The sequence below is a fragment of the Pongo abelii genome, chromosome 1 (genome assembly GCF_028885655.2).
Source record: "Pongo abelii isolate AG06213 chromosome 1, NHGRI_mPonAbe1-v2.0_pri, whole genome shotgun sequence".
In the NCBI taxonomy this organism is placed as follows: domain Eukaryota; kingdom Metazoa; phylum Chordata; class Mammalia; order Primates; family Hominidae; genus Pongo; species Pongo abelii.
The window spans coordinates 229,921,994-229,934,142 of NC_071985.2; the positions used below are offsets into that span (position 1 = coordinate 229,921,994).

The 12,149-nt window shown below is 48.9% G+C and overlaps 1 long non-coding RNA gene across 1 annotated transcript; it reads left to right on the forward strand.

Moving 5' to 3' along the window:
* The first annotated feature begins 7,792 nt into the window (after positions 1 to 7,792).
* LOC129060528 (uncharacterized) lies at positions 7,793 to 8,621 on the forward strand. Its single transcript, XR_008527338.1, has 2 exons — positions 7,793 to 8,032; positions 8,271 to 8,621. It is a non-coding gene; the product is annotated as an uncharacterized LOC129060528 (long non-coding RNA).
* Positions 8,622 to 12,149: the final 3,528 nt, after the last annotated feature.

Sequence of the window (12,149 nt, forward strand, 5' to 3'; positions counted from 1 at the left end):
TGTGCGAGGTGTCGTTTGCTGTATCAAGAGACTGGGTCCTCTGGTTCCCATGGGAGGATGTGATTTCCTTATTTCAAGAGTCCTGCGTCTGGCAAGAAACTGAAGCACACTCCTCCAGGATAAACAGGCAAAGATAAAGGGTGTGGTTTGGCTGGGGGGTCTTATCTGGGGGAGTAGAATCGGGGCAGGGAGCTTGCTGTTAGGCCATTTGAGGCCTTCTCGTTTCAGATATCAAGGTAGCACATAATATTGGGCTTACAGCCGGGCACAATGGCTCACACCTGTAATCCCAGCACTTTGGGAGGCCGAGGTGGGTGGATCACCTAAGGCCAGGAGTTCGAGACCAGCCTGGCCAACATGGTGAAACCCCATCTCTACTAAAATTACAAAAAATTAGCCAGGCATGGTCATGCGCGTCTGTAATCCCAGATACTCGGGAGGCTGAGGCAGGAGAATTGCTTGAACCCAGAAGGCAGAGGTTGCATTGAGCCAAGATCACACCACTGCACTCCAGCCTGGGCAACAGAATGAGACTCTGTCTCAAAAAAAAAATAAATAAATAAATTTTATATATATATATATATATACATATACATATATTAGGCTTACACCAAAGGCTGCTGGGACTGCTTCTCCTACAAATCAGCGAGCCAGAATGTCAAGAAGTTTACTTTCTTCCCCCTCAACCTCTACTTCAACCCCACAATTGCCTAGGTCAAGGGCTGGCCAGTGCAGAAATAGAATAGCACAGCTCTCTCACTTCTAGTAGGGATAAATGCAGAGCGACAACCTACTCCCCAGAGCTCCCTACAAGGGCAAGCTGAGGCTGGATTTTGCCCAAAATTGTCCCTTTTCTCCTCTCCTTTTTTTTTTCTTTTAAATGATGTTCTCACATCAACTCTCTTACTGGTTTTTCCTGGAAGACCCAAGTCCTTATCTCAGGGCCTGCTTTTGGGGACCGACCCAGGACATGTTATCCTTTACGAGGATTTGCCATCTGCTGAGCATTTTACACACTTCCACTCATTTGATTCTTGCAATCGACCTGGCAACTCAGCAAACGAGACCATTAAACCCATTTTATAGGTGAGAAGATTGAGACCCAGGCAGATGTTGGGATTTGCCCAAGGTCTCACAACGAAAGAGGAGAGAGGGCTGAGCATGGGGGTTCATGCCTGTAATCCCAGCCCTTTGGGAGGCCAAGGCAGGAGGATAGCTGGGGCTCAGGAGTTCAAGACCAGCCTGGGAAACATAGTGAGAACTCATCTCTGCAAAAATTTTTTAAAAATAGCTGGTCAAGGTGGCATGTGCCTGTAGTTCCAGCTACTTTGGAGGCTAAAGAAAGATAATTTCTTGAGCCCAGGAGATGGAGACTGTATTGAGCTCTGATTGCTCCAGAGATATGATTCCAACTCAGATCTGAGCTGTGCCTCCAAAATTAAAGAAACGCCAAGTATACCATAAAGCTTCACATGAAGTTCTCAATCTCAGAGAAGGACCCAGCATCTCCCTGGCCACCTCCTTCTGCTCATTCGAGTTCCAGCTGACATGTCTCCTCTGAATCCCACTCCCAATCTGAAGCTGCCCCACAGTCAAGCTCCTCCACTCTGTCCTGTTTTCTTTTGAATTTTTGCTCTGCCCACCTCCTCCCAGACAACTGTGAGCCCCGTAAAGACAGGACTCATTGCTGTGATTCAGTCTAAGTCACCATGTGGGTGTTCAATGAAGGTTTGTTGAATAAGTTAGATGATTAATCCTGCAAAACCAGCTTATAGGGGCTTGAGGGAACTGTCAGTATGACTTCATCACACTGTGGCCACAGCCTCCCTACTGTACTGCCTCCTCTGGGGTCCATCCACTCACACGGAGCGATGCCTGGAGCTCAGCACCCCGCCGTCTAACCATGAGGCCACACATCCTCACATCACTCTCACCACTTTCCCGGGGCCAGACACCAGCATGCTGCGTGCCGAGTTTTGACTCTGAGGCTGAGTGAAGAGACACAGCCCTTCACTAATGACCTGGAAGACCGGCAGGGTGGGGATGGAGAGTGACTGATGTTTGGAGGTGGAGAGCCTGACAGTGGTACCAGGAAAGGACTTTCACAATAATAAAGACAATTGGGCTTCAACGTATTTATCACCCTTCTCTCAAGAAGGGCAACGTTGGAGAGAAAATGGTCCATGTTACACAGAACAATGAAGAAAAGGTTGTAGGAGGTGCTGGTATCATAAATGTTCATCTTCAATGAAGCAAATCAGCGTGGCATCGTTGCCGCGGTTAGCTGTGGGTTGAGTGGGGACGGGCACCCCTCACCGGTCCCCAGGCATCCTCTGGTTGATTCCCGTGATTGGCCTCAGCCGTTCCAGGTCATTGCCGCTGCAGACCCACCTTGCTGTGCCCTGCACTGCACTTCTTCTGTTCATTTCCCCCACCTAGCTGGAAATATCCTGAGTAAACACTTCTAAAAATAAGAAACTCCGGACTTTCTCTAATTAGATAATTTGAAATCGGGCCAAATTAGGATGTAACTATTTTTACACGGCTCCTCTTTATTCTCCGCTTGAAAAATTATTAACAGAACGAATACCTGGGATGGTGAAGGGCAGTATTTATTCCCCCATTAAATCCGTAACAATTCTACCTTGCTAAAAATAGAGGGGAAAATGAAGAGACTTACAAAGCTCCGTCTCCTTTCTCAGGTGCCTGATATTCACCATCAAGATAAACACGGAGTTGTGGCTGTGGCTCACGAATCTGTTCACTTTAGGCCACTCCAGGCCAGCCACTCCATCCCTTTCCTGGCTCCTTCTTGGAGCTGATTTCTGATGTCTTTTTGGCTCAATCCCCCAAGATATTCATTTTCCCAGTGCCATTTCCCACTCCTTTTATTTAGTGAAGTGTGCTTCAAAGGTTGGTTGCTATTTGCATATCCCCTCCACAGTCCTATTTGGAAAACCTACCCCATGCAGGACACAGGGAAAAATCTTGGGGTCACAGAGATGAAAAGGCTAGGTCCATCCCTGAAGAAGCCAATGGTGTGACAGGCGAGATTAAGTGATTGTGAAATACTACAGTGGGCCCTAAAGCAGTAGGGACCCTCAGCAGGAGGACAGAGGACTGCTTCCTGCAGGACACCTCTACTCTAATGAGTTTCTGGGGGGCAGTGCAATGGGATTTGAGACCTGGGTGCAGAACACTGAACAGGCAGAGGCTGTGAGTGAAGGAGTCACTGGGTGGCAGGAGGTGGGAACAGAGGGTCCCCAGGGACCAGGCTCCAGAGGGCCCTGTGGGCTGCACCAAGATGCCTGGGGTGTGCCCGGACAGTAGCAAGAAGGGCTGGATGCACAGAAAAGGAAGAAATCCCACACTTCTGTACACAGCTGCTTCCCTGCCCCTTGCCTGCTTCAAAGTCAAATTCCTGATTTGCCCTTACCCCTGGCTCTGGCCCAGGAGGCCACTTTGAGGCTTAGCTTTAGGCACAGGGCAGGGTGCCAAGCAGAACCAGTTTTGTGGGGAGGGCTCAGACGTGAAAGGAGATAGGGAATGAAGTCACCCCTGGAGGGCCCAGTCTGACGGCTCACGCCCTTGCTCTGGGTCCCCACTCCATGCTGATTTTGAACCACCTGTGTCACAAGTACCCCTACTCGCTCATGCCTTGAGTCTCCTCCGTGATTCCTCAGCCATGTCCAACTGTGACTGCCCTGCAGACTCTGACCCCGTGGTGCCCCCATTTCAGTCACCTCTTTACTGAGCTTCAGTTCTTCCACAAGCTCCCTGCTCCCCAGGACGCGGTTTCTGGTTCCTTGGGGGCTGTGGACACGCTTGCCAACTGCCAGGCTCTCCTCCCCTGGCTAAAAGGTCCTTGGAGCTGCAGTTTGGTCTGTTTTGCTCATCAGTTTATCCCCTGCTTTCGGAGCAGTGCCAGTGACATTGTTGATGTTCAGTGGAGATTTGTTGAATGAGTGAATGAATGAATGAATGAATGAATGAATGAACTCCAAAGATGGCCAGGAAGCTAGGGGTGTGCAGAGGATAAGCACAGGGCATTGTCCTAAATGCTAAAACTTTAAGCATCAGAAAGGCCTGCTGCCTGCCCCGGGTCCCCTGCGGTGCTCTGAGAGCCAGGAAGAGGGGCTTTAATAACTTCTGGTGGGAGGGGAGGTGGCTGGGTGGATCTTGACCTTACTAGGTCTTGTGGTTTTTTTCATCTTGTTTCCCCGTGTCCACCAGAAGAGACGGTGCCTTCCACCTTCTCTTTTGGCTCTCTGAAAGCTCCTTCATCTGGGAGGAGATGATTACGAGGGAAGGAGGGTGGGTGGCTGGAGAGGTAGGTGAATCAACGGGGTTGGGTGGGGGGTCCTTCCATGGGTTGTTTTTCCAAACAGTGACCCTGCGTCCTTTATCTCTTTTACTGACCACCATCAGATGCAAACCTATTTACTGCCCCCTGGAAAGGCAGCAAGAAGTTCTGTTGCTGTCACAAGAGTCAGGTGGAAGGTGTAGTCCCAGAAAGGGGCCTCCGAGGGAGGGGGTTTCACTTGGCCCAAAGCCTTGTGAGGATGGAAGGGTACACCGCCTCCCCTGCCCTGCTCTGACCTCCAGGGATGCTGACGCAGAGACAGAAGGGTAGACAAACAGTGAGAGAGAAAAAAAAAAGACAGACAGATGGCTGTATGACTTCAAAGAAAACATTTAAAATTCCAGAATAATAATTCAAAATACATCATATGCCTCCTGTGTTTCAGAAACAGTTGGCCTATGGGAGATAAAGATGTTCAAATGTGGCCCCAGCTCTCCAGGAAGTCCCAGGAGGTAGCGAAGGTAAAGTTATATTAGTGAGGACCCCCCTGCACCAGCCTCACCCCTAACCAAACCCACACTCCAACTAGCCCCACCCTAAACAGCCCCACCCCCAACCAGCTCCACCTCAGCTTGATATGGTTTGGTTGTATCCCCATCCAAATTTAATCTTGAACTGTTGTTCCCATAATCCCCGTGTGTCATGGGAGGGACATGGTGAGAGGCAGTTGAATCATGGGGGTGGCTACCCTCATGCTTTTCTCATGATAATGAGTGACTTCTCATGAGATCTGATGGTTTTATAAGGGGCTTTCCCCCCACTTTGCTCAACACTTCTCCTTGCTGCTGCCGTGTGAAGAAGGACACGTTTGCTTCCCCTTCCACCATAATTGTAAGTTTCCTGAGGCCTCCCCAGCCATGCATAACTGTGAGTCGATTAAACCTCTTTCCTTTATAAACTACCCACTCTTGGGTATGTTCTTATTAGCAGCATGAGAATGAATACATGGCCTTAGGCCCAAATAACCTCACCCCAATAAAAGCTCCACCCCAAGCAGCTCTACCCCCTCAAGCAACCAACCAGTATCACCCTGCACCAGCCCCACCTTCTCAGGGACCTCTGGGCTCAGACAAAGGTTCTGGGTCACAAACAAGATTTCCCTCTGTGTACTCCACACAGATAATTTACATTTGAGTTTTTGGTTTTTTTCATGTTGAGGTTTTAAGGGGCCAATACAACCCCCTTTCCCTGACCCAACATTTGAAAGAAGATCAATTGAGAAAGACAGGAGTCAGGTAGGTATCCCCGATAAAAGCTAGGAGACCCACCAAGCCAGCTGTGTGGCCTCAATGGGGCTCCTGAATTATACAGGCACCCCAACAAGCTGCCAGCTCTGAAGGTGACTGCAACCCCCTCCCCAAATCAGCTCCCACAGCACAGTAGCACAGTGGGAAGGAAGACAAAGGCACACTCTCCAGGCCAGCCCCCATGGGATGGGAGAGGAAGGGAAGAGCTACACATACACACACACAGCCCTTCCAATCAGGGGTCACTCCTGGGCAGGTTGGAAGCTGAGCTCCTCTTCCCAGTTCTTTCCCTCTCAGGCCAGGGCAGTGAAATTAATTCCCTCCCCTCCGTGAAATAATGAACCAGGAGGACGTGCTCCATGCTCACATATGCGTGCACACACACATAGGCATGCTTACATACACGCACGCACACAGGCACCGGGGGAGCCTCTGACTCTGTGGACCCATGGGAAACCTCTGAGTACTGACTGGACAGGTCTCATTACGTGGCCCCAGTTACAAACCAACTTTTCTCTAGGAGGACATATGGCAACTGGAAGTTGAGAGCTACTTATTTTCGCATCTCTCTTTTTCTGTAGACTATGAGCTCCTTGTGGGGAGGGCCTCCCCAGCCCCCCACCTGCTATAGCTCTCTAGGGTGAGCAACTAAGCCTGGTTTGGGTGCAGTTTCCCAGGTTTGGCACTCAAAGTTTCCCGTCCCAGGAAACTGCCTTAATTCTGGGCCCACCTGGATAATTAGTCTTCTTGAAATAGTCAATACATATTTGTTGACTGAATGAACTCAGGGTTGCATCCCCCACTCACTCCTGAGAGGTTGAAGAACAAGGACTCAGCCACAGGTGGCAACGGCCAGCAGGCAGTCTCAGCTCTGTTACCTGTCTAGGGGACAAAACTTGCTTCTTTCCACACAGATGTCAGCAAGATCCTCTTTTGACTTGGTGGAAGGGGAGAGGTGGGGGGTGGTAATTGTCCCAAATATCATTGTTTTATTTGGTGGCTGAAACCTGCAGACCAAAGCTCTGGAGGTTGCAGAAAATTCCCCAGGAAATGAACGCCCTTCATCCTTTATCCTCAGCAGATGCAGAACAATGTGGAAGAAACTGATGTGGGAAGTGGGCGTGCTGGGGACTGCATAGAGGCAGGTCTGGGCAGTGTTGATTACGAGACCAGCCCTAACATGCAGAATTGTTTTTAACTCAGTTTCAGGCAGTTGATTTGCCGCATGAGATGCTTTCTAAATTTCCACGAGGCTGACAAGTGGCATTCCATGAAAAGTCAGGGAAATTTGCATTCGCAGGCATTTGCCAGCATTTGTAGAAACTCATGGCGTACTAGGTAGGGACTGAGGAGGAACAAGTTTTCTCAGGGGTCCTAAGAAAACTCTGGCCACTGTTTGCACCCTGACAGAGTTCACTACTTCCACACAAAAGAAGGGCCTTGAGGATCTTTGCCATGTTTGCCTACAGCTGTGAAATCAGAAACGGCCAGGGTGAGTGAGTGCCAGCGGGTGCAGTATGCATCCTGGTGATCAGGGGCGGGGGATGCAGTGGCGCAGAAGGGGCATTCTGGATGATGTGGGTTCGAGCTGGGCTTTAATGAAAAGAAATGCATGCAAAGTTTCCAGCTGGGAGAAACAGCTGGAGCAAAAGCCCAGAGAATGAAATACAGGAGCAGGTTAAAGTAAGCTGAGGTACACTGGTTGGAGAGGATAAAAGATGGAACAGAAGGTGAGCTAGTGGGGGAAGGTCCCATCCAGAGCCCACCCTCACCATTCCATCCCCAAGTTCCAGGCTTGCCTGAGGGAGCTCGGGGAAGCCCCCAACTGGCAGAGTGGTCTAGGTGGCAGCCACCAGGCTCCCCACCCTGAGTGTCAGACCCTCCTCATGCTATAGTTTTGGGGACCAATAAGGGACACCACGTTTAGAATCACCCAAGAAACAAAACCCCAAGTGTGACAGCTGGCATCAAGCAGAGTGAGACGACAGGGCAGTGAAGCCGAGATGGGGACTGTGCGGGCTTCCTAATCCTCTCCCAGATTCAACCCACATGAGGCCAGGCAGGCCTCCCCCAGGAGCAGGGCCTGCCCAGCAAATTCTCCCTGTGGCTGTGACATCATAAAAATATGTATATTTGGGCCAGGTGTGGTGGCTCACACCTGTAATCCCAGCACTTTGGGAGGTTGAGGCAGGCAGATCATGAGGTCAAGAGATGGAGGCCATCCTGGCCAATATGGTGAAACCCCATCTCTACTAAAAATACAAAAATTAGCTGGGCATGGTAGTGCATGCCTGTAGTCCCAGCTACTCAGGAGGCTGAGGCAGAAGAATCGCTTGAACCGGGGAGGCAGAGGCTGCAGTGAGCCGAGATGGCACCACTGCATTCCAGCCTGGTGACAGAGCGAGACCACATCTCAAAAAATGTGTGTGTGTGTGTGTGTGTGTCTGTGTGTATAAAAAATATGTTTATACATACACACACGTGTATGTGTATATGTATATGTATATGTATATGTGTATGTATATGTGTATGTATATTTGATCTCCGCCCCCTGTTCCATGCACAGAGCTCCTAAAACTGTTGGAATTTCTTGAGCAGTAGGGGTGCTGGGAGAATCTTTTGTTCTAGTATTTGGTCTTTGACCCTGTTTCCTGACACAGAGTTGCTAAATTCGTCGGAATTTCCTGAGTGACAGGAGCGTCTTCTGGTGTAATGAGGTGACTCTTTGTGGGTTCCTGGATGGCCGCTGGTCACTCAAGAGACCAGTGTGGAGAGGAGAGACAGGCTGGAGATGGAGTTCATAATGAATCGTGCTTATGTGATGAAAATCCCTGAACTGCAGAGTTCGGGAAACTTCCAGGCTGGTGAACAAGAACACATCCACACGCTGGGAGGGAGTGCACCCCAACTCTGCAGGGAAAGAAGCTCCTGCATGGGGATCCTCTGGACCTCGCCCTGTGCCCCTCTTCATCTATCTTACCCTTTATTAAACAGTAAACTGGTAAACCTAAGTTAAGTGTTTCCTTGAGTTCTGTGAGCCCTAACAGTAAATTCTCACACCCAAGGAGGGGGTCATTTATGCAGGTGGATCAGAAGTACATACAGGTCACAACCTGGGACTTGTGCTTGGTGTCTGCAGTGGGGGACAGTCTTGTGGGACTGTGTCCTCTACTCTGAGTCTATACTAACTCCAGTTGGTGTCAGATTTAAATGAAATGTTGGAAAACCCAGTTCCTCTCCCACTTTCCCAACGGATGAGGAGAAGCAATGAGCAATGGTGATAAGGCACCTCCCCCTCTAACTCCTACCCGGGCCGCCGGTGGATTCAGGGAGGGAGACAGAATTGGGCTGCCATAACACACTGTCACAAACCGGGTGGCTTAAAACAGCATACATTTATTCTCTCACAGTTCTAGAGACCAGAAGTCCAGGATCAAGGTGTGGGAGGGCTGGTTCCTCCTGGTGGCTGCAGGGAGACTCTATGCTACGCCTCTCCCAGGCTCCTGGTGGCAGCCCTCCATCCCTCCGTCCGAGCTGTTTCTTGGCTTACAGACACCATCACTCCAGTTTCTGACCCCATCTCCACCTCACCTTCTTCTCTGTGTCTTCTCTTCTTATGATGACATTAGTCATTATAAGGTTCTATCTATCCGAAAATCCTGCATGATTTCATCTTAAGGTCCTTAACTAATAATATCTACAAAGACACTATTTCTAAATAAGGTCACATTCTAAGGTTCTGGGAGGCCATGATTTCCAAGGGTGCCCTATTCAACCCACTCCAGGTTCCCCCAGCACTCTGAATCCCACCTCTCTTATCCTCACTTTTCCTTCTCCTTCTTGCCTCTTCAATTTCTTCCTCCCTGGGGGATGATTCCCATCTGCCTACAAACATGCTGGAATAGCCCATTCCAAAGTAATGACAACAGAAGTACAGAACCCCTTGACTGCATGTTCCCCTCCAGCCACCACCCACTCACACTGCTCCCCTTTGCAGCCATCCCTCCATTTTCTGTGTTCTCCATCTCACATCCAGGCTCCCTTCCTCCCACTGCCCACTTGTTCACCAATGATCAGGCATTGCCAATGCTCTCTTCTCATTTTGCTCAAACTCTGGACAGCTTTTGATACAGTTGAGGGACTGAACAGACAAACAGCCAGGGCACTCCAACCTATCAGTTCTGCAGCCATTGGCCCAGAACAGTCAGGACTTGGCCAATGACTGCAGCTTCCCTAATTTTTGCCTCTTTTCCAACTTAGGGCCAAGTAGAGAAAGCCCCTTATGTTCCCCAAACCCATCACAGAAGACATCTGCCCCTATCTATTCAGCCCACCTTCTGCTCCTCCAGGCCAATGGCCTCCAATCAGGATGCACCTGAAGCTGTCTCTGTTTTCCACTGTAAAGTTCTCCCATCCCTCTGCCTGTCTTTGGGTCTTTGCCAAAAGCAGGTGATGGCGGTCAACTCCTTTGCTACAGCAAGCTCTGAATGGAAAGCCTCTGCTTGTTCTCATGGGGTGGTCTTCTTTAATTTTCATACAGTTGATCACCTTTTGTTTTATGAAATAATTTCTTCAAGACTGCAAAGATTCACATACCTATTTTTCCCATTACTCACCTGCTTCCTCTTCTAGACCCTCTTCATCTATCCCTCATCACAGGGCTCTGAATCCAGCTGTCTTCTCTCTATGCACACTCTGCCTTGGTAGTCTCATCCAGGCCCACAAATTTATGTGCTGATGTCTCCCACGATTATAAGTTCCTCCAGATTCACACAGCTCCCTCGCTCCTCCAGGACATATCCCTTTGAATGCCTAATAGAAGTATTAATCCTATGATGGCTGTATTTGTCAGCAATAGCAATGTCCACAGAAATGTTGCATAACAAATCATCCCAAAACTCAGAGCCTTACAGCAATTAGCACATACTCTGATGCTCATGGCTTCACAGGTTGACCTAGGTTTGGTTGGTTTGGTTGACCTAGGCAGAACCAGATGGGTGGCTCTGATGTTCTGCTTCATGCAGGTGAATTAACTGCAGACTGTACAATTGGATGCAAGTTCAACCACATGTGTTCATTTCTAAGCCCAGGCTTCATGGGAAGCCCTTCCCATGAGGATCCCTAGATTACAAGAGGCCAAACAGCATGAGCTCATTTATGGCCTTGGCTTGCCTTGCCTTGGGTCTACCACATTTCCTTTAGCAAAAGGAACTCTTGTGGCCAACCCCAACTTTACATGGGCAAGGAAGTACCCTCTACTCACAGTACAGGGGAAGAGGACCAAATATTTGCCAAACAATGACCTCAAAGTCCAAGCCATGAGTATTCTTAATGAAAAAGGTTAAACTGTGATATGGTTTGGCTGTGTCCCCATCCAAATTTCATGTTGAATTACAATTCTAGTGTTAGAGGAAGGGCCTGGTGGGAGGTGACTGAATCATGGGGGTGGACTTCCCCCTTGCTGTCCTCATGATAGTGACTTTCCACAAGATCTGGTTGTTGTAAAAGTATGCAGCACTTCCCCCTTTTCTTTCTTTCTCTTGCTGGCCACATGAAGATGTGCTTGCTTCCCCTTCACCTTCTGCCATGATTGTAAGTTTCCTGAGGCCATTCTGTCTGTATAGCTTGTGGAATTGTGAGTCAGTTAAATCTCTTCTCTTTATAAATTACGCAGTCTCACGTAGTTCCATATAGCAGTGCAAGAATGGACTAATACAGAAAATTGATACCAGGAGTTAGGGATTACTATATAGATACCTGAAAATGTGGAAGTTACTGTGGAACTGGGTAACAGGCAGAAGTTGGAACAGATTGTAGGGCTCAGAAGAAGACAAGAAGATGAGGGAAAGTTTGGAAATTCCTAGAGACTTGTTGAATGGTTGTGACCAAACTGCTAATAGTGATATGGACAGTGAAGTCCAGGATGGGGTAGTCTCAGATGGAGATGAGGAACTTATTGGGAACTGGAGTAAAGGTCATTCTTGCTATGCTCTAACAAAGAGACTGATGGCATTGTGCCCCTGCTCTAGAGATCTGTAGAACTTTCAACTTGAGAGAGATTATTTAGGGGGTATCTGGCAAAAGAAATTTCTAAGCAGCAAAGCATTCAAGACATGGCCTGGCTGCTTCCAATAGTGTATGCTCATATTTGTCAGCAAAGAGATGATCTGACACTGGAACTTATATTTAAAAGTGAAGCAGAGCATAAAAGTTTAGGAATTTTGCAGCCTGACCATGTGGTAGAAAACAAAAATCCATTTTATGGGTAGGAATTCAAGACTGCAGAAATTTGCATAAGTAAAGAGGAGCCAAATGTTAATAGCCAAGACAATGGGGAAAATGCCTCCAGGGCATTTCAGAAACCTTCACAGCAGCCCCTCCCATCACAGGCCTGGAGGCCTAGATGGGAAAAATGGTTTTGTGGATCAGGCTCAGGGCCCCACTGCTCTGTGCAGCCTCAGGACACAGTGCCCTGCATCCCAACCACTCCAGCTTCAGTTGTGGCTAAAAGGGGCCAAGGTACAGCTGGGGCCATTGTT